The 25,074-nt window shown below is 39.0% G+C and overlaps 1 protein-coding gene across 1 annotated transcript in view; it reads left to right on the top strand.

The window, feature by feature from the left end:
* The first annotated feature begins 1,344 nt into the window (after positions 1-1,344).
* Positions 1,345-25,074, top strand: part of LOC143397461 (uncharacterized) — a 38,105-nt gene continuing 14,375 nt past the window's right edge. Inside the window, exon 1 of the mRNA XM_077109252.1 lies at positions 1,345-1,609. The gene's annotated coding sequence lies outside the window, so the exon portion shown is untranslated. The remainder of the gene's footprint in view (positions 1,610-25,074) is intronic.

The raw sequence follows: 25,074 nt of genomic DNA, 5'->3' as shown, positions 1-25,074 counted from the left end.
CAGAATATCCCGTTTGCAGGCAGACTCCATCAAGGACAGTAATAGTAACACAGTCACATCTGATTCTCTACAATAGAGAAGAAATAAAATAAAGTTTAGCTCAAGCTAGCTACAGTGTAACAAAAATTCCTTCAACTTTTAACTTCTAAAAAGGATGTTTATTTTGATTTTTAAAAAATCTTGTGTTTGTTATTTATTACTATTGAAAGGTGCTATGGAAACAAACATGTAAATAACGACTTCTCAGAAAAGAATATATTTTCAATTGTTTAGAGATATATTGAATCTCTTTGACCTGAGAAGTCAGCCAAATTAAAAATAATTAATTTTTATTATTTTGAGCAAGTAAAATGTTCCAGTTTCTAAGCATGGAGGATATGTTGTCAAATAGAAAAAACTTGTATGCCTTTATGGAGTTTTACCTTTGAGATACATAAGAGTTAACTAGAAGGAAAACAAATAATTTACCATACAATTCTGTGGTTTATAATTAAGGCATTTCATTGATTTTTAAGATGCACATTTGAGATGGATGGAATCTTAAAATTGGCATGTTGAAACCATATGGCATTTTTTCTTCTGAGTGGTACATAGAATAAGAATGTTCTAACTGTCTTAAAGGTGATGGCATCTCAGAGGCAATAAAATAGGAAATATATAAAAAATGTCAGCACATTGGTTAATTTTTAGCACCCAAAGCTAGTCAAAGGTGACTTGCAAAAAGAAGTTCCAGATTTCTATATCCTTTATTTTTGCGGGAGGGTGAGTACCAGGGATTGAAATCAGGGGCACTCACCCACAGACCTACATACCTAGCCCTATTTTACATTTTATTTAGAGACAGGGTCTCACTGAGTTGCTTAGTGCCTCACCATCACTGAGGCTGGCTCTTGTCTCAGCCTCCAGAGCTTCTGAGATTAAAGGCCAGGTGACACCACATTTGACTTCAAAATCCTTTTGTCTAAACTAGCTTTTTTTTTTTTTTCAAAAGTCAACAATCTTTTATTGTGGCTTCCTGGAGGCCCACAGCGGGGAGGGGAGCGCCATGCTGCCCTGGAGCCTGGAGCAACTGTTGCGAGCCCAGAGCAGCAAGAGGGAGGGGGCCAGGCCACTGGAAGCTAGCCAACCAGCCCACCCCATTGGCACCCCGTGGGAGGCGGTAACCATGGCGACAGCCATTGCCAAGCACGATTGAAATTCAGGGCGTCACCCAGGCTGTTTCAAAAACCCTCCCACACAGCGTCGGGGAGGGGAGGGGAGCCCGCAGCCCAGTCCGCCTTGACGTCGGAGGCTCGGCGCACACTTGCGTGCTCGGGCACCTTGGGGGCGCTGGGCTGGGCAGCCTCTTCCCTGTCTCGCTCCCCGCCAACGCTGCTGCTGCCTTTGTCCTGGCAGCACTGCCTTCAGGTCAGCTGGTCGGCTGCGGAGCCTCTGGCAGGCCAGGGGGCGGCGCCTCTGGCTTCTTGGGCTTGTCTGCGGCCTGTGGCGGGGAGGGGCGCATTCTCACAGGCCTCCAGCTGCTTGAGGTGGAACTTGAAGGCGTCTTTGCACCCTTGCCATTGACCTGCAGCAGCAGTCGTCCTGCACCAGCATGCATGGAGTTCTTGAGGTAGGTGCGCCCTTTGTGGTGGTGAACCACCGCCACCTTCCTGGCCTCCACTTAGATGGCGCCTCTTGCCCAGACTGCAGATGGGAGAGTCTGTCCCACCAGCTGAGTGTGTCCTGGCCCAGTTGGTTCTTCTTGCCGCTGCCCACGCTGCTGCCGCCACCCGCCACGCACTGTTTTCTGGGCGCCCCTGGGCGGCAGGGCCTCCTCCAGCTCCACCTACATGGTGGCCAGTGGGTTGGTGGCGGTGGTGCGCAGAAACCGGGGAAGAGGAAGGCGAGGGGCCGCTGCGGGCTCAGGGCACAGGGTGGCTCCACGCGGGAGCGGCCCCCACGGGCCTGGGGTTGGGTGGCAGGGCTGGGGCTGAGCGGGCCTAGCGCGTGAGGGCGGGGGGGTCTGGGCAGCTCGGGGGCTGGGGAGGGCTGGGAGCTGGGTCGCGCAGGCGCTGCTCAGAGGCCTTGCAACCTGGGGCGTGGGCGCAGAGCTCAGCTGAACCAGAATTCTTTATTCAGAAGTTTCCTATAGAGATCTTTCTCTTCATGTAAAACAGATGGCAGACTGGTGTTCATAAACATGACTACAATTTTTTTGAAAAGGGTTTGAGGAGGATAAACTTCTTGGTGCTTTTCCATGGAGAGCACATAGCGGGCAGTTAATGCATTTGAGTTAAGTTGTTCAGAAAACACAAGCAGAATTTATGGAATATGGATAACTTTTGTTTTTTTTTCCCCATTTCTGAAAGTTTGTAGGTCCCCTTATACTTTTTTTTTCAAGTAAGACGTCCTTAAGTTGAATTTCGATGATTCATAGTTGTTATAGTTTTTATAAGAGTGCATTTGAAAACATTTATTCTCTGTGTGCACAGTTTGCGTGGGAATCTAGCGCCATGCTCTCTCTTGGCTAGGAAGCCTGTATAAGGACTCTTTCTTTCTGATACCCAGGACTGCTTTCATAGGAAACTCAACCATATGAAGGTCACATACCTTTTTTCCCCAGGAGGACTTCAGCTTTGCTTATCCAAGTCTGAGTGTGGTCCTAGAGCAGCATATCTGAAGCATCCTGGATCTTGTTGGAAATGCAGACTGGTGGTGTACATGAACACAGACAAGATATGTGACTCTCAGACTTGAGGGCACTACCAGGACTGCTGGACTAGTACAAAGTTTCTGATTCAGTAGTGGGTGGGAGCCTGAGAATTTTGATTTTAACAAGTTATCACATGATGCTGATGCTGCTGATACAGGGACCATACTTGGAGAACCATTATACTAAAGTGTCCTCATTGTACATTTTTCTCCTCTTTCCTAATTTCATACTCCTTCAAATAGCTTTTTAAAAACAGATTATCATATCCTTTAACTTGATTGAAGGGGGGAAAAGCATATATATATATATATATATATATATATATATATATATATTTTTTTTTTTTTTGCGATGACCACACCAAGATTGCTTTTCAGCATCTAATTTCAGAGCAAAAAAATCTCTTTAAAGCTTGGTTTTAAGTCTTATCTATAGGTGTCTCTTTCTCTTCTTTCTGTATTTTTTTTTTAAATGTTTAAAAATTCTTTTAATGTAGATAACATGTTCTTATGGTTCAAAAGTTAAAATGACACAGGCATGCTTGGGAAAATCTGATTTGTAACTGCTTTGCCCCCCCCCCCCCCCCCCTTACCCTTCTTTATTAGGTAACCTCCTTTAATTTATTTCCCATAGATGTCAATTGTTTCCTTTTAGAGTAGGAGAAATGCCAGTGTACTATATTCTTTTTATATAAAATTAGCATACAATGTAAGTAATTCTGTCCCATGGCTTTTTCTTTATATGCTCTTGAGATATTTTCCTTTTAGTATTTATTTAGAAAGAATATAATATTTGTTTATAGAAAACACTTTAAAAAAAAAAGCAGCTATATTTAAACAGTGTCTATTAATGCCTTGTTTACTTAACCATCCCCCCCTGGTGGGTATATGGCTCTTAAATCTTGCAATAATCTCCATTTACCAGATTTCTTTTTAATGACAAAAATGGGAGTATTATGGGGAGATATGGAAGGTTGCATATGTCCCTCCGCTAATTGTTGTTTGACCAGATCATGGGCTACTTGTATCTTTTCTTTAGTTAGGGGCCACTGAGGAACCCACACTGGTCTTTCTGATTTCCAAGTAATTTTTATTGTCTCAGTGGCCCTTTCTGAAAATCCAACCCATGTCTGTCTGTTCCTTTGTTTGGAACTCATCACTGTCTCTTCCACCACCACCATATGCTGAGGGGGTGGTTCTTTTTTTCTGCTTGTACTTTGCTCACTTTTTTTTTTTTGAATTTTTTAATATTTATTTTTTAGTTATCGGTGGACACAACATCTTTGTACGTGGTGCTGAGAATCGAACCCGGGCCGCACGCATGTCAGGCGAGTGCGCTACTGCTTGAGCCACATCCCCAGCCCCCAACTTTGCTCACTTTTAAAGAGAGAAAGAAAGAAAAGAAAGACAATAAAAAGATATTGGAGTTGAAGTCACAGCTAAAATCTTTCTGTTTCCAGTTTGAAGATCATCAGTGCATTTCAGAACAGGAAACAGACAGTCTTTCCTTCAAGGCCTTCCTGCTTATCCCTATCTTGGGTGCACCCTAATAACAGTGCTACTCAGCATTCCCCAAAGGCCCTGTGTGTCCTGTGATGCCATCATTTCCACCCAGATTCTTCCACACCTCATTCTGCCACTTAAGATATGTTCTACTCCCAGCCCAGTAAAAACCAGTATCTGTCACTTCAAGCAGCTTTCCTGTGTTGTAGCATCAGCCTTGGTAGATGGGATGCTCCTTGAGAGAAACTGGGTCTTTTCTGTATAGTAAAGAATCCCAGAACCCAGCAAAATACCTGACAAAGTTCACATTGAGATGTTTGTTATACCAGCAAATGAAGAATTTACTTTGGACTTTTGCCTTACATGTCTGGGTAGCTCATCTCACCCATTACACATTAGCCTCTAGAATACAAAGACTATGCCTCTTTTCAATAATAGTAATGAGAAATATGATAAATAATAGGGGTTCAGGCGGTGAGTGGCAGATTTTTTAATTACATGAAAGGCTATAACAGTAAAAACATTGAATGTTTGTTATGTTCTAAGAACTATTTTAGAGCCTCTGATGTGGATTATCCCTCATATTCCTTAGCAATCTTCCTAGTTGGGCATTGTTATTATACATATGAAAAATAGGCCCAAAGAGGGGGGCTGACATGACTTGCCCTCAGTCACATACAGGCAAGTGGGAGAGGTGGGGTCCAGGTGCAGGTGCTCATTGGTTCTATAAAACCATGGTGCCCCAGACATATGCACTGAATGCAATCATTTATGTAGGTTAGATTTGTAGTGGTACTCAACTTTACTTCACAATTGTCCCATTCTTTTGACTTGTGTTTTGTCCTGATTGATCTCAGATGCTCACATCCTCCAGGTGGATTTCTCTGACCACCTTTGCTGCTGGCATGTAAGTATTTGATAGAAAATAATTTTTACATTGCTTTTTTTCCCGCCTTCTTTCAGGTTCATAATAAAAGTGCTACAGTAAGACAGGAAAATAACTAAATATTTTTACTCTGCTAAGTGTTTTATGATTTTATATTTTAAAAATTCTTTAATTATTGTTTTTAGTCTGCTTCCTTAACGTGTAAAAGTGATATTGTTTTAGGAGTTTTTGAGTTGATAGAACCTATGGGTGGTAAGGTGGATTCCAGGAATGTGGGCTGTTTGAATAGTGACATTTGTCTTTCCCTATCTTTTCGAATCTAATGTTTTAATTTCTATTATCTCATCATTTTAAAGTTTGGTTCTGGGAAGGAGATCCTATATTACATCTACTTGCAATATTCAATGAATTCTTTTCTCTTAAAGAGGAAGTTGAAAAGATTTGAAGTAATATTGGTGATATAGAGGCACTTCTTTATCTTAAAAGTTTGTTGTGATTTTTTATTATAATAATTAGAAAAGTTTCCACCCACATAAAACAACATAAAGACAAAAATAAGCCCTCAACTTCTGCACAAAGAAATAACCACCATTAACACACTTTTGGAAACTTATTGATGGATATGAAAGTATATATAAGACTTTAAATAAACAGCAGTCTCTCTCTATATATGAAACTTTTTAATGTGTTTTATATATCTCTATTTGTGAGTTGAAACTGATGTGTATAATCAGGGGTGATCAATTTACTGGCTTCCTAGTTTTCTTTTTTTCTTCTTTGCCGGGGTCCAGCCCCAGCGGGGTCCAGGGAGTCCTGAAGGAGGAGTGGCGTCGGCGAAATGATGAGACAGGAGTCGTTCCGTTTGAGCAATCTCCAGAGAGAGAGCTAAAGCAGCTTTCTCTGGGTCCCCTTTTTATTACAATTTTTCTCATCATTATAGATTCACAATATGTCATTGATTATATAATTTAAAACTTTGCCAAGACATGACATTTCCTTAACCATGATTGAGAGCACACCAATCTACATTCTTCCAGGATATGACCCCCAGCTATACAATCATCAAAGTACAAAATCATCAATAAAACATGTCACCAATTTACATCCTTCAGATTTTCCCAAGATTTACTATTTTTCCCAAGATATGTTATTTCCTTATTAACTAATGCCAAACTACGTAACCAGACTCTAAGTCTCCTAGCCAATCATTAACCTAAAGTACACTTGTACTTTATTTCTAATTCAAAATTCCCATCTAAAAAAGTCCCTTTAAATCTTATATTTAAAATATCCTAAAGTTTATGAATCATCCTTAAAACATATCAGAAACCTATACAACTTAAAGACTTAAGAATTTCTAAACTTAAGAATCTAAATAAAATAACATTTCTAACATTATTTTAAAACTGTGTCTTATAAACCTATTTTAATTGATTCCTAAATTTATTCTCATAAAACTGGTTGAGCTGCTTTCTCGAAGAGTTTCTTTGTTTCTCAGTCAAGGTACACTAGTTCTCAAAGAGTTTGTTTCTCAGTCAAGGTGCACTAGTTCTCAAAGAATTTGTTTTTCAGAGGATGATTGTTGTCCATTATTAGGTTTGTCCACAATGTACTGAGATAGAAGAATAGCCTTTTACTTTGTCCTTGATATGCTGAGGGGTGGGTAGAACGGCCTCCAAGGCTTGAACTACCTGTTCTGTTCTAGCCATCTGAAATTTAATTTGTTTGGCATTTAACATACTCATGCCTCCTGTGAGAAACATAAGCATGAAAATGCAAAGTCCCAATTACATAAAAAAGGGTCTCATGGTTTCGGTTACCCACCAACCAGCGTGGCTTTGCCAGCATTCATCCTCGCTGTGACCCTGTCAAGACAGTGGGAGAGCGGCTTTGCCAACACTTTTTCTCACTGTGATCCTGTCAAGACAGTGAGTGGGGGATCGCCTCCACCACTTCTTCTTCTTCTTCTTTTTTTTTAGTTGTCAATGTGTCTTTATTTATATATGCATTGCTGAGAATCAAACCCTGTGCTTCACACATGCCAGGCAAGTGCTCTACCACTGAGCAACAACCCCAGTCCTGGCTGCCTAGTTTTCCATAATTTAGAGGCATCATACTTTATCTAGCTATTCCTTTGATAACAATTTAGATTGTTACTAGTTTTTGTTTCTTGTGAATAATGGTTGATGATAGTATACTTATTATTTATCTTCTTAGAGTTATAACTGCCAGGTCAAAGATTATATACATTTTAAATATTGGCTAAGCTATTATCTGTAAAAGTTACCCCCCTCAATGTCCGTGAGAATCCTATTTTTAAAACCCTGGCTCATACAAAGTTTTGTTATCTTTTTAATCTTTGCTAATCCAGTAGGGGAAAAAAAGTACATTTTTGAGATAACATGTTTTTTATTGGTACTGGGGATTGAACCCAGGGTCACTTCATCAGTAAATTAGATCCCCAGCATCTTTTATTTTATTTTATTTTTTTATTTTGAGACAGGGCCTTGCTGAGTTTCTGAGGCTGTCCTTGAACTTGAGATCCTCCTGCCTCAGTCTCCTGAGTTGCTGGGAGTACAGATGATGTTTTCCACTGTACCCAACTATTGAAGGAAACCTTGTGATATTCAAAGACTTTTTTAATTCAATATTCTTATTAACATAAAAAATTCTCTTCCTTAAGAACCTACTTGTGATTCTTATGTGTGAGAAATTCTTAGGCATTAAATGTAATGAAAATATCTAAATAGATTGAGTTATTTTTAGGTCTTTTGCCTTGATTTTAACTCATTATTAATATTTAAAACTTGAGGGTTGGGGTGTGGCATAAGTGGTAGCATACTTGCCTGGTATGCATGAGGCACTGGGTTTGATCCTCAGAACCACATAAAAATAATATAAAGATATTGTGTCCACCTTAAAAAAAAAAAACCTAAAAACTAAATATTTTAAATAATATTTGAAAACTTGATCAGCCAGCTATAATTGTTTTGAATATAGAATGTTTTCCTCTGCAAAGAGCAGTACTTTTGTGTTTTATTCCACCTGTAGGGAAGCCTAAAGTAACTTTCAAAATAAATTTCTTAACATTTTTTAAACATGGATACCAATTGCTAAATAGCATACTAAATATGGATTTTTATAATTGGGTGATAATAGTGTTTTTGAGTTATGTAAACTATGTGATTGTGCATCATTCATGTGTAAACCTATGTGTGTCTCTTCAGTCCAAAAGATTTTATCACTTCTTGATGTAAATATTATTTTTTTTAACATTTTATGTTTGCTTTAGATTTTATTTCAATCAAATAAGAGTTACATATAAGGATGGTCTCACATGAAGCAGATGCACAACTTTGTCATTGACCTACTGTTTATCCTTTGGTTTAATTAAAAAAAAATAAAATAAAATGTTTTCTATATATAAAGTACATCTAGATTGCCTTTCCTGAGTGTGCTTGACTTTTCACTTCAATTAACATTGTTTCCTGAATATCCAAAGGCTGGAACCACATGATTCAACTAGTGTTTTATTCACCAGTTTTCATTCAGCACTGAATACCTTCCTACCTGGTAGGCATCCACAGACACCAAAATGATTATTTACTTTATAGATTGATTGATTGATACTGGGGATTGAATCTAGGGGCACTTTACCACTGAAACACATCCCCAGCCCTTTATTTTATTTTAATTTTGAGACAGGGTCTTGCTAAGTTACTTAGGGCCTCACTAAGTTTCTAAGGCTGGCCTTGAATTTAGGATCCTCCTGCCTCAGCCTCAACCTCCCAATTGTTGATATGTATTGTCATTATTATGTTAAAGATGCAAAGAGAATAGTCTAAATTTTAATTTAGAGAAGACTAACATGGTTTCATTTAAATTTAGATGTGCATAACTGTATGGAACTCACTGCCATAATATTTGATGGTACTTTGTTTCAAATTTTGATTTGGACTATATTCTATTTAATTTTAATAATCACATAAGCCATTTATTTTAAATAAATTTTTCCATTATGGGCAGAGTAAGTATCTAAACTAGGTATGCTAGTAGATTGTATTTAAGATCTGTTTATGTTTCCAGTATAGTCATGATAATATTTTTCACAATATGTTGTTTGAAAATAAGGATAAAGTGAATGCCCCCCAAATAAAGTAAATATAATTGTATGGTTCACATTTTTAAAAATAAAAACAGAGAATTAGTTTGCCAGGCTTTGAATAGAATGAATATGTTTTTGTCTGGGACCTGCCTGTGAAGCTTTTCTGACTCCTAAACCAGTTTTTCACAGCCAAAGTAAACAGAGAGATGGAAGAATTAATGATCTAATAGATTTAAGCAGTATTTTTGTTTCTATTTTATATACTTTATTTCAATTGGAATACAGGATTCTAAAGACTACATATAACTAGTTTTAATCAGTATTTTTGTAGAAGTCATTTGCATATGAAACTTTTAAAATCAATTAAATAATACTCTAGCAATTTTTATTTGCACTTTAATTTGCCTAGCAATTGTCTCTTTTTTAATATTTATTTTTAGTTGTAGTTGGACACAATACCTTTATTTTATTGATTTATATGTGGTGCTGAGGATCGAACCCAGGGCCCTGTATCTGCCAGGCAAGCACTCTACCACCGAGCCACAACCCCAGCCCCCCCAGCAAGTGTTTCTTAATACATAGTTCAAAATTATATCAAGGAAGACTTGAAACTACTGGGTCTTCATTATTGGGCCAAATTAATGAGGTTTTCCTGGACTTTTTCTTCTAGTATCTCATTGTGGCTAATGTTGTAATCTTATTTGTTTTCTAAAATATTGAAGTTCTAGGTTTTTTAATCTCTTTTTTGTGGCAGTATAGGAATTTCTTTATACAGTGCCTTTCATTTTACTGATGAGTTAATTTCTTTAGTTTTGTGCTCTAAAATGTACTAAAAATATTCCTGGAAAGTGAGGGATTAAACAGAAATTGTAATTAAAATGAAGGCTTTATCCTTTATTTCTCCTGTTAGCAGCATTTTTTTTAAGAGAGAGAGAGAGAGAGAGAGAGAGAAAGAGAATTCTTTAATATTCATTTTCTAGTTTTCTGCAGACACAACATCTTTGTTTGTATGTGGTGTTGAGGATCAGAGGATCAAACCCAGGCCGCACGCATGCCAGGCGAGCATGCTGCTGCTTGAGCCACATCCCCAGTCCCTTGTTAGCAGCATTTGTTAAAAGTTTTATACTACATTTAAATAGATATTAAGACTTTATTACAGGGCTGGGATTATGGCTCAGTGGTAGGGTGTCTGCCTGGCATGTGTGAGGCACTGGGTTCTATCCTCAGCACCACGACAAACAAAGAAACAAATAAATAATTACAGCTATTACGTCCATCTACAACTACCAAAAAAAATGAAAAAAGACTTTATTACCTATTAAATGAGTTGGATTTTGTGCGTTTGAAACAGGGTTTTCCTATGTTAGGCATAAAGTTTAGTGTAGAGTGGGAGAGTACATGATCATTTGATTGGAACGTTGGGTAGACAGAGAAGTTCAGTATTCCTGAGCAGAATTTGAGGCTGTGGACTCTGAGATGAAACAGCTTTGCAATCAGGGTGGTAGTACTAAGCTGCAGTAGGAGAAAAGATGTTAAGTGCTCCTGTACTGTGTAGATGAAAACCCTCAGGGCTTCCTTTTATAGACTCTGCAACTGACCAGGTCTCCCCCAGGGACACTGTTAACTCAAAGTCTTATGGGTGGAGTTTTAGAAAGTGGAGGGAAGAACAGTAGCTCCGGGGCACAAGGTCCATAATGAGCTCAGAGCCTAGTGAAACTCCTTAGGGATATCCCAAAGTTCTGCATGTCCCATTCCCCTGAGAAATTTCCTCCCTCCTAACCCTGAAAGTTTTGTCCAGTGTGTAGCATGATTCAAATTTGTGTGCAGCTAGGCAGAGCAAGTCTATTACTACAGAATCTAGATGCTGTCTTTAAATAGACATCAGCATGGGAATATGGCTGAAAACCACTGTCCCCCTCCGTACACCTTATGTGTAGCAGTGCAACTGGAATTTAACACAGTCTTTTCCTTCTTTGGTTTGTTTAGAGAGAACACCTGCTTGAAGATTGTGTATGTGTATGTTAAACCCCATGTGTTTTGATTTAGATATATTTCAGTCTGTTCTAATATAACAAAGTTTTTCAGTCTGAACATTCTAGCAGCCATCACTCAAACACTAATTGCTGTCAATGGGAAAAGATACCTTCCCACATCTTTTTTTGGTCCTTGAAACCATCCCACTTTTTCTTTCTTTTACCTTAAGGACCAATTACTGACACTTGGGAATTATAATCAGATTGTATCAATTTTTATGAAAAGGTTACCAGTTATTGCACTGCAAAATGTGCATTTCTTTCTAATAGAGAGTGTTTTTCTCCATGTCTCTCTTTCTCTCAGTTCAGTGCTTTTATATACCTCTTAGGTGAATGAATGCTTTGTGTCATGCCCTGAGATAATACATTTAAAGAGACTTTATTGATAGTTTTTTAAAAAACCTATATGGGAGGGGAATGAAGGAGGAATATTCTTCATTCAATGTGAAATCTTAATAGATCTTTAGATGTTCACAAGGTAGTAGGATCGCCATTGTTAATTACACCTTTTCTGGTATAAGTTCTGAAATCAGTATTTGATGTAAAGAGTTGTGACCAGTGAGGATTTTTGTGGTGGCTTGTGGATTGAGCATTGCACTGTGCTCTTTGTGTGTATTACTTTATTTTGTTCTCATAACAAGGACTCAGTAAAATTGTGAAATTTGTCCTTGAGCATGTAACTAGCAGGTTTAAAAAAACAAACAAACAAACAAAAAACACTTGAGGCTGGGGATGTGGCTCAAGCTTGCTTGGCATGCATGGGGTGCTGGGTTCCATCCTCAGCACCACATAAAAATAAAACAATAAAGATGTTGTGTTCACCGAAAACTAAAAAATAAATATTTAAAAGCGCTCTCTCTCTCTCTCTGAAAAAAAAAATCACTTGAATTCAGATCTTTCTATCTCTAAGTTCCAGTGCTTTCTTTGCATACAGACAAGGGTGTTGGTAGAATCTTAGAAAGTTGTATGTTACTTCAGAGGCTGTGACAGGAAGATTGATAGTATAATGCCAGCCTCAGCAACTTAGTGAGACCCTGTATTAAAATAAAAAGGTCTGGGGATGTAGTCCAGTGGTAGTGCACTCCTGTGTGGTTCAATCTCCAGTTCCACAAAAGAAAAAAAAAAAAGAAAGTTGTTAGAATGTTTCCATTGTTGTATTCTAGATAATGGAAATGTTGAAAAGACTGACAGTAATGCTATTCTGTCACCACCACTGCCATCATTCATACTATCCTCCTTATTTCTAATGTTCTTCAGCATCAAACTAATGATGCCAGGGTTTCCTGCTCGTTGTGTTCAATACAACATAGGCTTGTTTAATTTAGCAGCACTCTGAAATGAAATGTTCATGCTGCCAAGTACAAACAGTTCTGTGGGATGTTAATTTTGTTAGAGGAGAGAATGCTTGTTTTTCCTTGCTATGTGCTAATAAAGATGCTGGAAGATTTTCTTATGAGTATAATGTATTTTGACTTGTTTAAATCCATGTAATCAAAAAGAAGTGGGCAGTCCTAATAAACATTTTTCTTTTTGTAGGTTTTTGTTAGTTTCATTCTGTAACCTGCCAGCCAATTGTGAGTTGCATGCTCTTTTGTTCTTTGCTCTTTTTACTTTGGATCTGTTTTTGTGGATGGTTGCAATAGGGATTTATTGGTAGGAACATAGATTATTTCCCCATTTGAACAGATTGCATGTTTTTATGACACATTATCCTGTCACAGGCAGAGTGATTCAACCAGACCCTTGTGCAGAGATGTTACTATATGACTTTGTGCAGCCATTTTAAAAAATAACAGCTTTGTTGATAGATAACTCACATTACCATCAAGATCACTCCTTAAAAGTGCAATTCACTGTGTTTTCACACAGTTGTATGCTTAGCCTGCTGTCTAATACTGAAATACTTTCATCGTCTCCAAAGAAGACCCATATCCTTTAGCAGTCACTCTCCACTCACTCTTGCTCCATGTAGCTATGAATCTCCTTTCTCTATTTGTGGATTTATTTGTTCTGGACATGTTATATAAATGTAATCATTCAATAAATGGCCCTTTGTATCTGGCTTCTTAGCCTGGTTTTGAGGTAGCACAGATCAGAACTTTATTTTTTTTATTGCTGAATAGTGTTCTGTTATATGGGCACACTGCAGTTTGTTTATCCATTTATCAGTTGATGGATTTTTGGCCTCTTTGTGGTTCTTATGATCATGCTGCTGTGAATATTTGTGTACAAGTTTTTGAGTTGACGTATTTTATTTTAGGTAGATACTTAGGAGTAAAATGTATGGGCCATAAGAAACTCTGCCAGACAGTTTTATAAAGTGACTCTGCCATTTTACATTCCCATCAGCATTGTTTGAAGATTCCAGTTCTCCATAACCTTTCCAATACTTTGCCATGATATTTTTCCATAGTTGTCATCCTAATAGGTATTAAGTGACATCACATTGTGGTTTTGATTTGCATTTTTCTGATAACTAATGATATTTAATATCTTTGTGGACTTGTTAGCCATTATTTATATTTGTTAGACAAATGCCTATTCAGATTTTTTGCCCATTATATAATTGAGCTGTTCTTTTCTTGTTCAGTTGTAATAATATTTATGTTTTCTGGATATACACAAATGTACTCTTATCAGATATGTGAAGTATAAATTTTTTCTTATTCTATAAATTGTCTTTGTACTTCTTATGAAGCAAATAGGTTTTTTGTTGAAGTCCAATTCACCAGTTTTTTGACTGCTTATGCAGTTTTCTCTGAAATTTTCTATAAGTTAAAAACAAACAGATCTTATTTCTCAATATCTCCCATTAATTTTTTTTAACACAAAAATGATCATATGGTTAACTACACAATGGGTTAGAGATACTAATAAATATTTTGTATTTTGTATTTTTAAATATTTTCATCAAATTTAATGGTAGAAGTCCAAGTTTTCTATCCTGATATCCAGAAAAAAATCAGAAAATGTCTGAGTGTCCTGATTAGCTCAGAATGTACACATTATTCTGTAAACATTTATAGGTGTCTAATGTATTCTGAGGATTTGACTGGGCTTGGAGATCCAGGAATGCTTGGAATATGGTCCTGTCCTTAAGGAACAAGAGGTCATGTGCCAGGCTACAGATTCCTTCAGAGGGCAGTGGAGGGTACCACTGGAGGAGGAGGGCACTGCCTGGGTAAGAAGCCCCACAGGGAGTCAGAGCTGGTGCTCTGTCGGCAGAGATGTGTGGGTGACCAGAACCTATTGTTATAGTCTGTGATTATTCTTTCAGATACTTGCTGCTGGGTGTGCAGTGTACATTGGCACTGGTTATTTGTAACAGCAATATTTAGGGATATCGATGTAATGAAATGTAGACATTAATGTGATGACTTTGATACCTGGAAGCAAGCCTGAAGAAAGCTATTTTTATTTTTTTTTTCCACATTTTCAAAGTTTTCAAGAATAGAAACATCCTACTTACTAATTAATTAAGTGGTGTGTGTGTGTGTGTGTGTGTGTGTGTGTGTGTGTGTATCTGAGCCCCAGCCCAAACCCAAGCAGTTCTGGGTAGTCAGAGCTAAAATGTGAGTCAAAGAGGAACAGCTGTTTGGCCGGAGAGAAGATTGTCTATAGAGTTGGGTGAGTCCTGTAAAGGAATTTAGATCTTTCTTTAATAATGGAGAGCCATTGACAAGTTTGGGTGTGTGTGGGGAACATGATCCTTCCTGTTACTGTACCACAGATGCTGGTTGTGAGGAATAGAGATAGGAGATTTATGGGCCTGTTGGATTAGTCCAGATGATAGCCGATGAGGACCTGAGCTAGGGCACTGATAATAGAGGTGGACACACAGACTGAAAATGTTTAGAAGATGCATGTTAGGATGCTTGTCTGCAATCAACCATCATAAGTTAAAAGGTGAATTACTGAAGAAGGAATATTTCTGAAGAAGGTTTCAAAGAAATGAAATGCCATAGAAGCCAGCATGATTTTAGGCCCTTGTGGGTTAAAAGTGACAGAGCAGGGGCCATTCTCAGGCTCTCCCACAAGAAGAAGGAAAGAGGGTCTCCTCTCTGCTGTGCTTTTTAAAATCCCAAGAGCACTTTTTTATAAAAATTATATTATTTTTTAAGTTTTTGATGAACTTTATTTTGTTTATTTTTATGTGGTGTTGAGAAGCTAGACAAGTGCTCTACCACTGAGCCACAACCCCAGCCCCCAAGAATACTCTTAGCCTTGGGTTTTGTTCCCCCTGCTCAGGCAGAAGCTTTGCTGGGAGCTTGCTGCCATCATCACTAGCCTTCCTAAAGTAGGGAAGGATTGTGGAGCAGAGCCATCTGTTCCTCTTTGGTAATTCAAGCTGGCTTGGGCAATTGTTAAGATCTGAAGTGGAAGGTTGAGAATGCCCCAGAAGCTTGTGGCCTGGGTAGCCTGTGATGACAGCATTTCTGTGCAAGAACAAGGTTCACAAATGAGTAGACTAGAATTCAGGAAGTAAACAGAGTTCACTTTTAGACCACCTTAGTTTGGGTTATGACTGTCCAGATGTTATGTTTCTGTGACTATTCACTTGACTTCCTTCACTAATAGAAGTCCCTCTAGGGACTGGTTATTTTCTTTGTATGACTTTCCAGAGCCTAGCATTACTGTACTTGGCACATCTGTGAATGAATGCATACCGGTGACCATGCATAGCAGGCACTGGATGGATCATTTCATTAGGAAATATAGATTTAGGAGCCCCATGTAGAGCTAGGTGGTTGATAAGTCTTGAGATTTATTCTTATTGGCTAAAAGACATTTATGAAAGTTCAGCTATTACGTGGACCTGTAATTTTCATGTCTAAGAAACAAAATTGTGCCTGTTTTCTTTTTTTTCCTTTTTGCCCTGCCTAGAATTTAAAGCCAGTAATTATTGTTGACAATCCTGTCCATGATTGTGTGTGTGTGTGTGTGTGTGTGTGTGTGTGTATGGGAGAGAGAGAGAGAGAGAGAGAGAGAGAGAGAGAGAGAGAGAGAGAGAGAGAGATTAGAATCAGACTTGTGATAGGGAAATGAAAGTGACAATGGCAGAGAAACTCTATTTCCTTTTAAGAATAACTGACTCAGGATGAAATCTGGAAGTGATTTCAGATTACTCCTGTAAACTCTCACAAAAAAATGTTTATAAAACACTTGGACCAATACATATTGTACTGAGAAAATGTGCTTTGATCAAATACAAAGCAGGGAACTTAAATCAGGGCTTATTTGTGAATGGAAGGGACTGAACATTGACCTTAAAAGTAAGAATTCAGTAGATATCAAGATTGTATATTCTGAGTAGCAGAAGTCAACATAGTTCCATTTTTTATTTAAAAATAAAATGATTATAGATTTCAGATCTTGGCATCTTCAAATCTGACTCCTGATTCCTATCTCTTAATAGCTATTGGAATACCAGTCAAGAATGGAATTCAGCTTTGATATTTTTACTCTTTAATTTTGAGATGACTGTGCTTCCAAGTCTGTCTTCACTCCATATTCAGTAAAGCCAAAGTATTGTTACCTTGGGTATGCCATAATTTTTATTATTTAAATTTCAGAAAAACATAATTGTGTTTATATAAAGTAGTAATATTACTCTCCTACTTGGGAGAGGCTCTTTGTTTCTTTTAAAAATTTAAGGCAAAAATACAGTTATATTAACTTAAAGGCTAAATATTTTTGTCCTACCACCCTACCATATAACACAATATCATAGTAAGTTGGATATTTGTCCCTTGGTGTATGTGAGAAATTGGCTTCAGAACCCCCTGTGGACACCAAAATCTGCAGATTCTAAACTATCTTATATAAAATGATGCAATATTTGCATATAAATTATGACCATTGTTCCAAATACTCTCCATCATCTCTAGATTACTTACAATGTCTAATATAGTATAAATATGTTGTAAATAATTGTGAGATTGTATTACTTAGGGAATAATGACAGTCCAAAAAGTCTGTACATGTTCAGAACAAAAGCATGTTTTTTCCAAATATTTTCTATCTATAGTTGGTCAAATCCATGCATGTAGAACCCTGGAACAATGAAGACCAATTTTTAAAATATTTATTTATTTATTTATTTTAGTTGTAGTTTAACACAATACCTTTATTTATTTTCATGTGGTGCTAAGGATTGAAACCAGGGCTTCCCATGTGCTAGGTGAGTGCTCTACTGCTGAGCCACAACCTCAGCCCACCAATGTGTTTTTAACATTTATGTTTATTGTCTCAAATCTTCCTATTTCACACAGTAGATATGAGCCTTTTAAAATTTTTTTCTTAATTTTTTTGTTTTGCCAAAGAACTTTCAGATGCAGCAGTTGAAAAAACAGCCTCCACCTCAGAGCAAAGCCTGTCCAAGAAAGGGGGCCTGACCTCTGTCCTTGGAAAGACCCAGAGAGCACTCCTAGGCACATACCAACCCTACTGAGTTGTTTATCTACAAATAACAGGAGAGATCTGCTGCGCCAGGTGTCCCTGACTCATTCAGGCTAGGTGGGGACCGAGAGCAACCCCCTAGCAGCTACCAATCAGCATAAGACAGGGAAATGCCTGGGATGCCAGATGACCCTCCCAGTAGTTTATGCTGGGAAACCATGTAGTTCAGCACGTACACCCCTCTTGGCTTAAACCAGTCACTTCAAATGAATCCCCCTCTTGTAGTGACCAATCACCCCTACCCAACTTGTCCCACCAGTGAATGTGCTAATTATGTTTTAGAGTTGTTTTATGATTTTCCCGTGGTGTGTGATGATTTGCTAAGAGAGGCTATGATATATGTGAAGTCCCTGCCTTCCCCAGAGAGTGTATTAAACTGTTGTAAACCCTGGACTCAGGGCCTCTTAGCGTCACCAGTTGCTGGGTAAGCATGGAGGACCCAGCTAGCTCGCAATAAACACCTCTTTGCTGCTTACATTGATCTTGGTCTCTGGTGGCCTTTTGGGGGTCTGAATTTGAGCATAACACAGTGTCTTTAAGCAAGTTGTAATTTCAGGTAAGAGACACTTTTGCTTTTTTTCTAGTGTCTGAGACCAGTCTCCTAGTGAGCTTCTATTTGCATTTCAATGTAAGTCCTGGCAGAGGTCCTGAATGAGCTAGGGAAAACTGCCTTTTTGAGCAGAAACATCAGGCCTAGGGAATTTGAAGCTTTTTTTTTTTTTTTTCTGAGTTGGTAATTGGACAGGTTTGAATGTCTAAAATTATGGTACCTTACTTTCTTTTACCTTTGAGAACAAGTCTACAATGTTAAGCTTCTTACTGAGATAAGCCAATTGCTGTTGAGCAGATCCACTTTTTTGTGTGACCATTCTTAGGTTTAGTCTTTCTCTCTCAGTGACAAACAGGTTAAATCTCTCTCCAAAGCCTATTTGTAACTGAGGGAGAGTAAACCTTTTGGTAATAGGCTGTTTAGATATTTTTAAGAGGTCTATGGTAAGAGATGAGAACAGAAAACCTGGCACATGTATTAAAGAGAAAATTGACTTCTGTCTCCCTACAGAGAAGAAGAAGAAAAATACCTGGGGCATTTGAGGCTAAAATTTGGCTAAGTAATAGCATAACATCAGGTGATGTCAAGAATTTGGCACAAGTTCTAAAATATCTCAATATAAAGAATACATTGATTACATCTGAGCACAAGGACAGTAATGAAGCCAGATTTAAAGTTAGGTAGTCAGTGTAGTTAGGTAAATCAGGTCTAATACTGAGTGAAATCTAAAATGGAGGCCATGCCAAGAAAATGAGGCACTTTTTCTTGAGCATCTGAGGTTCAAATTTATCCCAATTTTTTGATACGCAGCTTAGTGGTGCACCTGGTGTATTAGAGAGAGAAGCTCCCATCTAAGTGAGAAGAAAACAGGACTCAGGCGCCCACGCCGCGCCGGAGAAAACTGTTCTCATTAGGGACGTCTCCCTAAGCTTGAGCTTCCTAAACGGTCCAGAAAACCTGTCTCTCACCTTGCTTTACCAAGGGGTTTCTGGTCCCCTTTAGCAAAGTGCTAGGGTCTCAGTTTGCCCTGTGCCAGAGACCCTGGGAGGATTCAGACTTAAGGGCATTACTGCATCCTCCTGGCCACTAAAAACCCATTGCAAAAAGAGAAACATGCTCTCTTTTGTTGCCTTTGCTTTGTAGACTAAAGGAACCCCCTAAGGGTTAAGGGATATCTACTGGTTGTAAGGTAGTGGATTACCGGAGAAGTTGATTCTAAAAATGCCTCTCTAGCAGCTTGAAGAACACAGCACATTTTAAACATTGGGGCGGTAAAACAGACTATTGAAAGTTACCTATGCACCTTAGGGAACCTGGGCAGATTTTGCTAATTATCCCATGCCTTTTTCTCAGTCCTACAATCTGATTTGCTAACATTTCTGACCTGCGAAGGAAGGGGAGCATCCAGGAGGAATGGATGCGAGGTTGGGAGTGTTGCATGGCCCGTACGGAGGCAAATGTGATTGGGGCTTTCCCTCAGTGCCATTCATCTACCAATCACCCTAGATACCCCTGAGGGCTGTCGGGAGGGGGCTCAAGAGAAAGGAACCTTAGGAATCATCTGAGAGTAGCCCAGACCAGAATTCCGCAGTTGTTCCAAACTCCTTCCTCCACCTCCACGCATCTGAGGCAGATCAGGATTCAGGACACTGTGTACTCACGCCAATTGCTCTCCCGGCCCAGACAGAAAAGTTGGAAGCGGCTTTGACAGAACCCAACATGCCTGCTGTGTATTGAACAGGTGATTGAGAGCTGCCTAGGCCGGGAAACCTCTCACCTGAGTCTTGAAGAGTGGCGGCTGCACTAATTGCGTTTAAGTAGCCGTCAGGTGCCCACCTTACCCTCCAGAAAGAAAGAGAGAGAAAGATGCACCTCAAACAGACATGGGGTGCAAGCACTTACCTCAGTGTAGAATCTCGGTGGGACCTCCAATATGATACCACTGTTGACCCGTGACGAGTTCTTGCTTCCCCAATGTTGAAGAATAACACCAAAGAAGCACACCGAGGAAAGGTCAGAGTAGAAATTAGAAGTTTATTAAAGGACAGCAGAAAAGACTTCTCCCGGAGGAAGAAGGGGACCCAAGAGGTGGAATCCGTGGAAGTGCGGTTGTTTCCCCTTTTTATAGTTTTAATGATGGAATGTAGGTTGGAGGCCCGAGGGGTGGGACACAGGTGGGCTTAATTATTACCTTTTGGGATGGGATTATCACTTCTCTGGGATAGGCTATCTCCAAATCTGTTGGGGCTGTTTCCTGGGCTCCATTAACATTCCTTTGGGATGGACTTTGGCCTAGGGCCTTTTCAGGACTTCATTGACATTCCATGAGTTGTCCTGGAATTATTCTCAGCATGGCCTCCATTTTAGATTTCACTCAGTATTAGACCTGATTTACCTAACTACACTGACTACCTAACTTTAAATCTGGCTTCAGTAATGGGAGATTTTAAACTGTCTTATGAAGGCTAACTATGTGAACAGAGAGAACTTGGATATTTCTTACAAATTATCTCATGACATTTTTTTTAGTCCTATGATCTAAATTGGTAGTGTTTCTAATAATTATTTTACCTCTGACAAACCAATTCCCAAATGCAAGATTGTACAATATTTCAGAAAACCATTCAAAGACCAGATTGTTACAGTAAAACATAGTTTTTAGACATGTTTACATCTATAGGTGACCATTTCAGTCAAGACTGTTGTCAAAAAACAATCTATAAGATAAACACATTATAACCAATGTCTTAAGTGCCAGAAACAGATACAAACAAAAACACAATGACAGACAAACCAGACAGACCAGGTAGTGAAAAATATCTTCAAGTTGCCAACTCCTATTTAACCATGACTCCTACATCAGTGGCGCCAAAAATTTCCCAAATAGTGTATCAGATGCTCTTACAATTGGAAACCAGAAGTGTAAAATCAAGGGTTTCTGTGTGGCAACTCTGCTATATTCTCTCCCTCCCTCCCTCCCTTCCTTCCTTCCTTCCTTCCTTCCTTCCTTCCTTTCACGATGGATCAAACCTTACAGTGCAAAGAAAGAAGATGGCAGTTCTCTGAAGCAAAAGGGCTTTCGGTAGTTTCTGATAGTCCCTCAGTCTCTCTCTTTACTTAAAGACATAACTCTTCTTGTTCAGTTCCTGTCTCCCACCTTTCCAGGAGTCATCTCTCAACATCTTACATCCTTGGAATGAAAGTACAGTTGCTAGGAGTGCTAAGCTGTCCCTAGTATGAGAAGTGTGAGCTTCTCTGAAGTCCCACCTGGTGTGGCAAGATTTCTAAACAAAAAGCTTGGTCCCTATCCAAAGCCAATTAATTCCAATTTAATATTGAGGAAACACTTTTGAGAAAAAGGAAATAGAGGGTTTATTGCTTTACTAGCAAAGAACCACAGGAGACTCCTGTTTCAAAGGCTCTGACTCTCTGGATCAGGAGGGACTAGAGGTTTCCAAAGAATTTTTCAAGAGTTATATTTCAGTAAGTGTTTCCAGCATGCCCTAATGGCATGTTAGAATTTACTTGTTAATTTGGGAGACATTAATTTCCTACATTCCCAGAAGTCATCTCCCTCCTGCAGTGGGTGTACTCAAGGGCAGCCAACTGGAGAAATAAAAGGAGACATTGTTTCCATAATCCTGCTTAACAAAAAGAGGGGTAAAGCTTATCAAAGTTCCCTAAAACACAGCTCAAAGGAATATCAGGCTTACTTGTTTTATTACCCATTTTTTTTGTTGTTGTTGTTCAATTTTCTTAAGTTTCTACTAGAGAAGACACACAATGAAAAGGCAGAAAAAAAAAAAAAAACCATGTAGAACACAGAACAAAACACAGGAGAACAAGAAGCAGACCCCAAAACCCAGGGAGCTATACAATGTCTTGCTAATGCTTCAGACAGAAGCGCCAATGTGCCTCATCAGATACCTCTCTGTCTCCACCAAACCAATAAAAAAAGACAGTGTGATATCTTGCTACTGTCCTGGACAGGAGTGTGTTGTGTCTCATCAGACAACTCTCTGTCTTCCCTCATGCAAAAAAAAAAAAAAAAAAAAGAATCTTACCAACCAATATCAGAAAACAGTGCAACATTTCACTACTGTCTTGAACAGGAGTGTGTATGTGCCTCGCCAGGCATCTCACTGTCCCCAGAAGAGATCTCTCTTAACCCAATACCAGATGTTATAAGAGTGCCACTTACCCATGAAGGCCTCCTTCACCAAATGCTTGCTAATCGTTTTAGTGTGGAAGTTTACTTCATCAATCTGATGCACTAAAGGCTCACCCCAGGGCCTTGGAACTTCTCAAGATGCACACTCCCTGGGGCAGCACTCCAGTCCTGGAAGCCCAGAGTGAAGATTCAGTTTCATAATTTTGGGTGGTCTTGTCTCACTGGAGTCTCCAGATATTTAACCTTGATGCAAAGAAAAGACCACCAACTCCAATTTTAAATCAAATTAAAGCAAGCTTGTATTTGTACACAAAAGCTGGCCAGCAACTGTATCTCCTGAATACCCATGGCTACATATCTGCCTCCCAGCTCTCCAGGAACAAGGATTTTTAGTATAAAAATATGCAAATGGAGGTGTCTTAACAACTACAGATAACAGGATTTTGACAAGCATAATACAAAGGCATATAGCAGGTTAATGATCTACACGACATGATAGTTCAAGGTAGGGAGTAAATTCAGAACTTAAAACCAGAATTTATGAGGCACTGCTGAGGTTTTGGAGAGTGTTTTTATCTGGTCAAAGGGAGCCAGGATTTATGAGGTGCCACTAAGTTTTTTGAGGTTTGTTATCTTGTTAGGGAAAGCCAGGCATGGGTAAGTTCAAGGCATGAGCAGGAAATCCAAACAAGTATAGAAATCACAGTGATTTATAGTAAAAGAGAAATTAGCTTTTCATGACTTTGTGATGAGATGACTCTCAATCTTAAAATGGAATTAGGCTGGGTTCATTACCCTTCCATATGAAAATGGCTAACAGGCACATGCACATTGGCCTTTCTTACCTCCTCAACCAAAATCCCCAAAAGAAGAGGATTTTTCTTCAAAATTATACATGGACAAGATTAGAAACATAGTAGAAGAGGCATCATACAACAGGAATTTGGAAACCTGAGGAAAGTTGGATTGAATTATATGGAGATAGCTTAATCTTGCATCAGTTGCAGGACAAGCTGGGAACCAGCCTAATTTTCATTATCTGAATCCCCAAACTTTTGGGAATAGTGGCATTTGGAAGCCATAAAAACCAAAGAGATGTGTGAGGAGAAATATATAAGAAAAAATCTCAGAGCCCTTCTGTACACTGAACAAATAGTGGCACATGACTTTCAGTATTTTCAAAATATATTTACCAACAAAATTTTTTCCTGTTTTTTTTTTTTTTAACCAGGGATTGAACTCAGGGACACTTGACCACTGAGCCACATCCTCAGCTCTATTCTTCTCCTCCTCCTCCTCCTCCTCCTCCTCCTCCTCCTCCTCCTCCTCCTCCTCCTCCTTCTTCTTCTTCTTCTTATTATTATTATTATATTTAAACACAGGGTCTCTCTCACTGAGTTGCTTAGTGCCTCACTTTTGCTGAGGCTGATTTTGAACTCATGATCCTCCTGCCTGAGCCTCCCAAGCCCCTGAAATTACAGGCATGCACCAGAGCACCAGGTTTTTTTTCTACCTTTTAGCATCTTAAGGAACACAGCTTGGTCAATACCATTAAAATTTGTCTGGAAAAGGGAGTTGGAGTATGTATCAGAGGTCTTTATTCAGGTCATATAAACCTAATAACTCATCAAGTCATTATTTATTCATTAATATTGGGTTTGTTAAACACAATGTACACTAGGCAAGGGGCTGACTGCAGGATCTGGGCTGGATCCCCTGTACCTGCTGGGGTGGTACCTCTGTCATCATGCTGAGCTAGCTTCATCAAAATTTTCTTTAGTTTTTAAATTACCTAAAGGTTAAAGTCCAGAATAAATCTCCCACATGAAAATATTTTAGCACACTTACTTCTCAGAGATGTGAGAGGTAAATTTAACCTGTGGGGTGCTTGGACAGCATTCAAAATTAATAGTGAGCATACATTTTAAAACTGATAAGAAAATTATTTGATCAGGGAATTACCACATTCTGTATCTGGCATGCTTTAAAAACAAGAGTATCTGTGGGGGTGATGAAGGAGCATCCCAGTGTGGGGATGCCCTGGAGGGGATAAGGAACAGGTTCTGTGGTCCCTGAGTGGCATGGCTGAGGTGGCACTCTGAATGTAGATTAGAAGCAGGTTGCAGACTGTTGAATAGACACCCTAGGACATCAGTACCTCACATTTATCCTTTGAATCTATTATGACTTTATTTTTCCTGGATTAAAATAGCACTTACTTGACTACTGCACATAGGCTGAAGGATTCTGGAAGCTTTTCTGTTTGCTACCGTGAGTCACAGATTGAGGCAGGAAAGTCCACCAGCCACAGTTACGTCTTAGGGCTCAGTGGTTTTACCATTCATCTACTATCCTAGTCACAGTGGATTCCCCTGAGAGTGGTAGAGTTGAAGTCCATCTCACAAAGACTTGAGTTCCAGAAGATGCCAATGGTACCCCATCTAGGACACTCTCAAGATGCTTATCTGGCTTTTCCCTGAGTCAGAAAAATCCAGAAAGTTAAGTAGGCTCCAGGACTAAGATATTAGAAGTAATCTCAGGAATATCTTCTTTAAATACCCAAGTCCCCTCGACCTCACCTCCCCTGGCATGAATGCTAACCCCTCATCTTATGCTCAGATTCCCCCAAGATCATCAGAATTAACTAATTCTTTGACAGATTCTCATAAACTTGCC

Source organism: Callospermophilus lateralis, chromosome 4 (genome assembly GCF_048772815.1).
Source record: "Callospermophilus lateralis isolate mCalLat2 chromosome 4, mCalLat2.hap1, whole genome shotgun sequence".
Taxonomy (NCBI): domain Eukaryota; kingdom Metazoa; phylum Chordata; class Mammalia; order Rodentia; family Sciuridae; genus Callospermophilus; species Callospermophilus lateralis.
The sequence above is the reverse complement of the archived record's forward strand: the minus strand, read 5'-3'. Positions and strand labels throughout refer to the sequence as shown.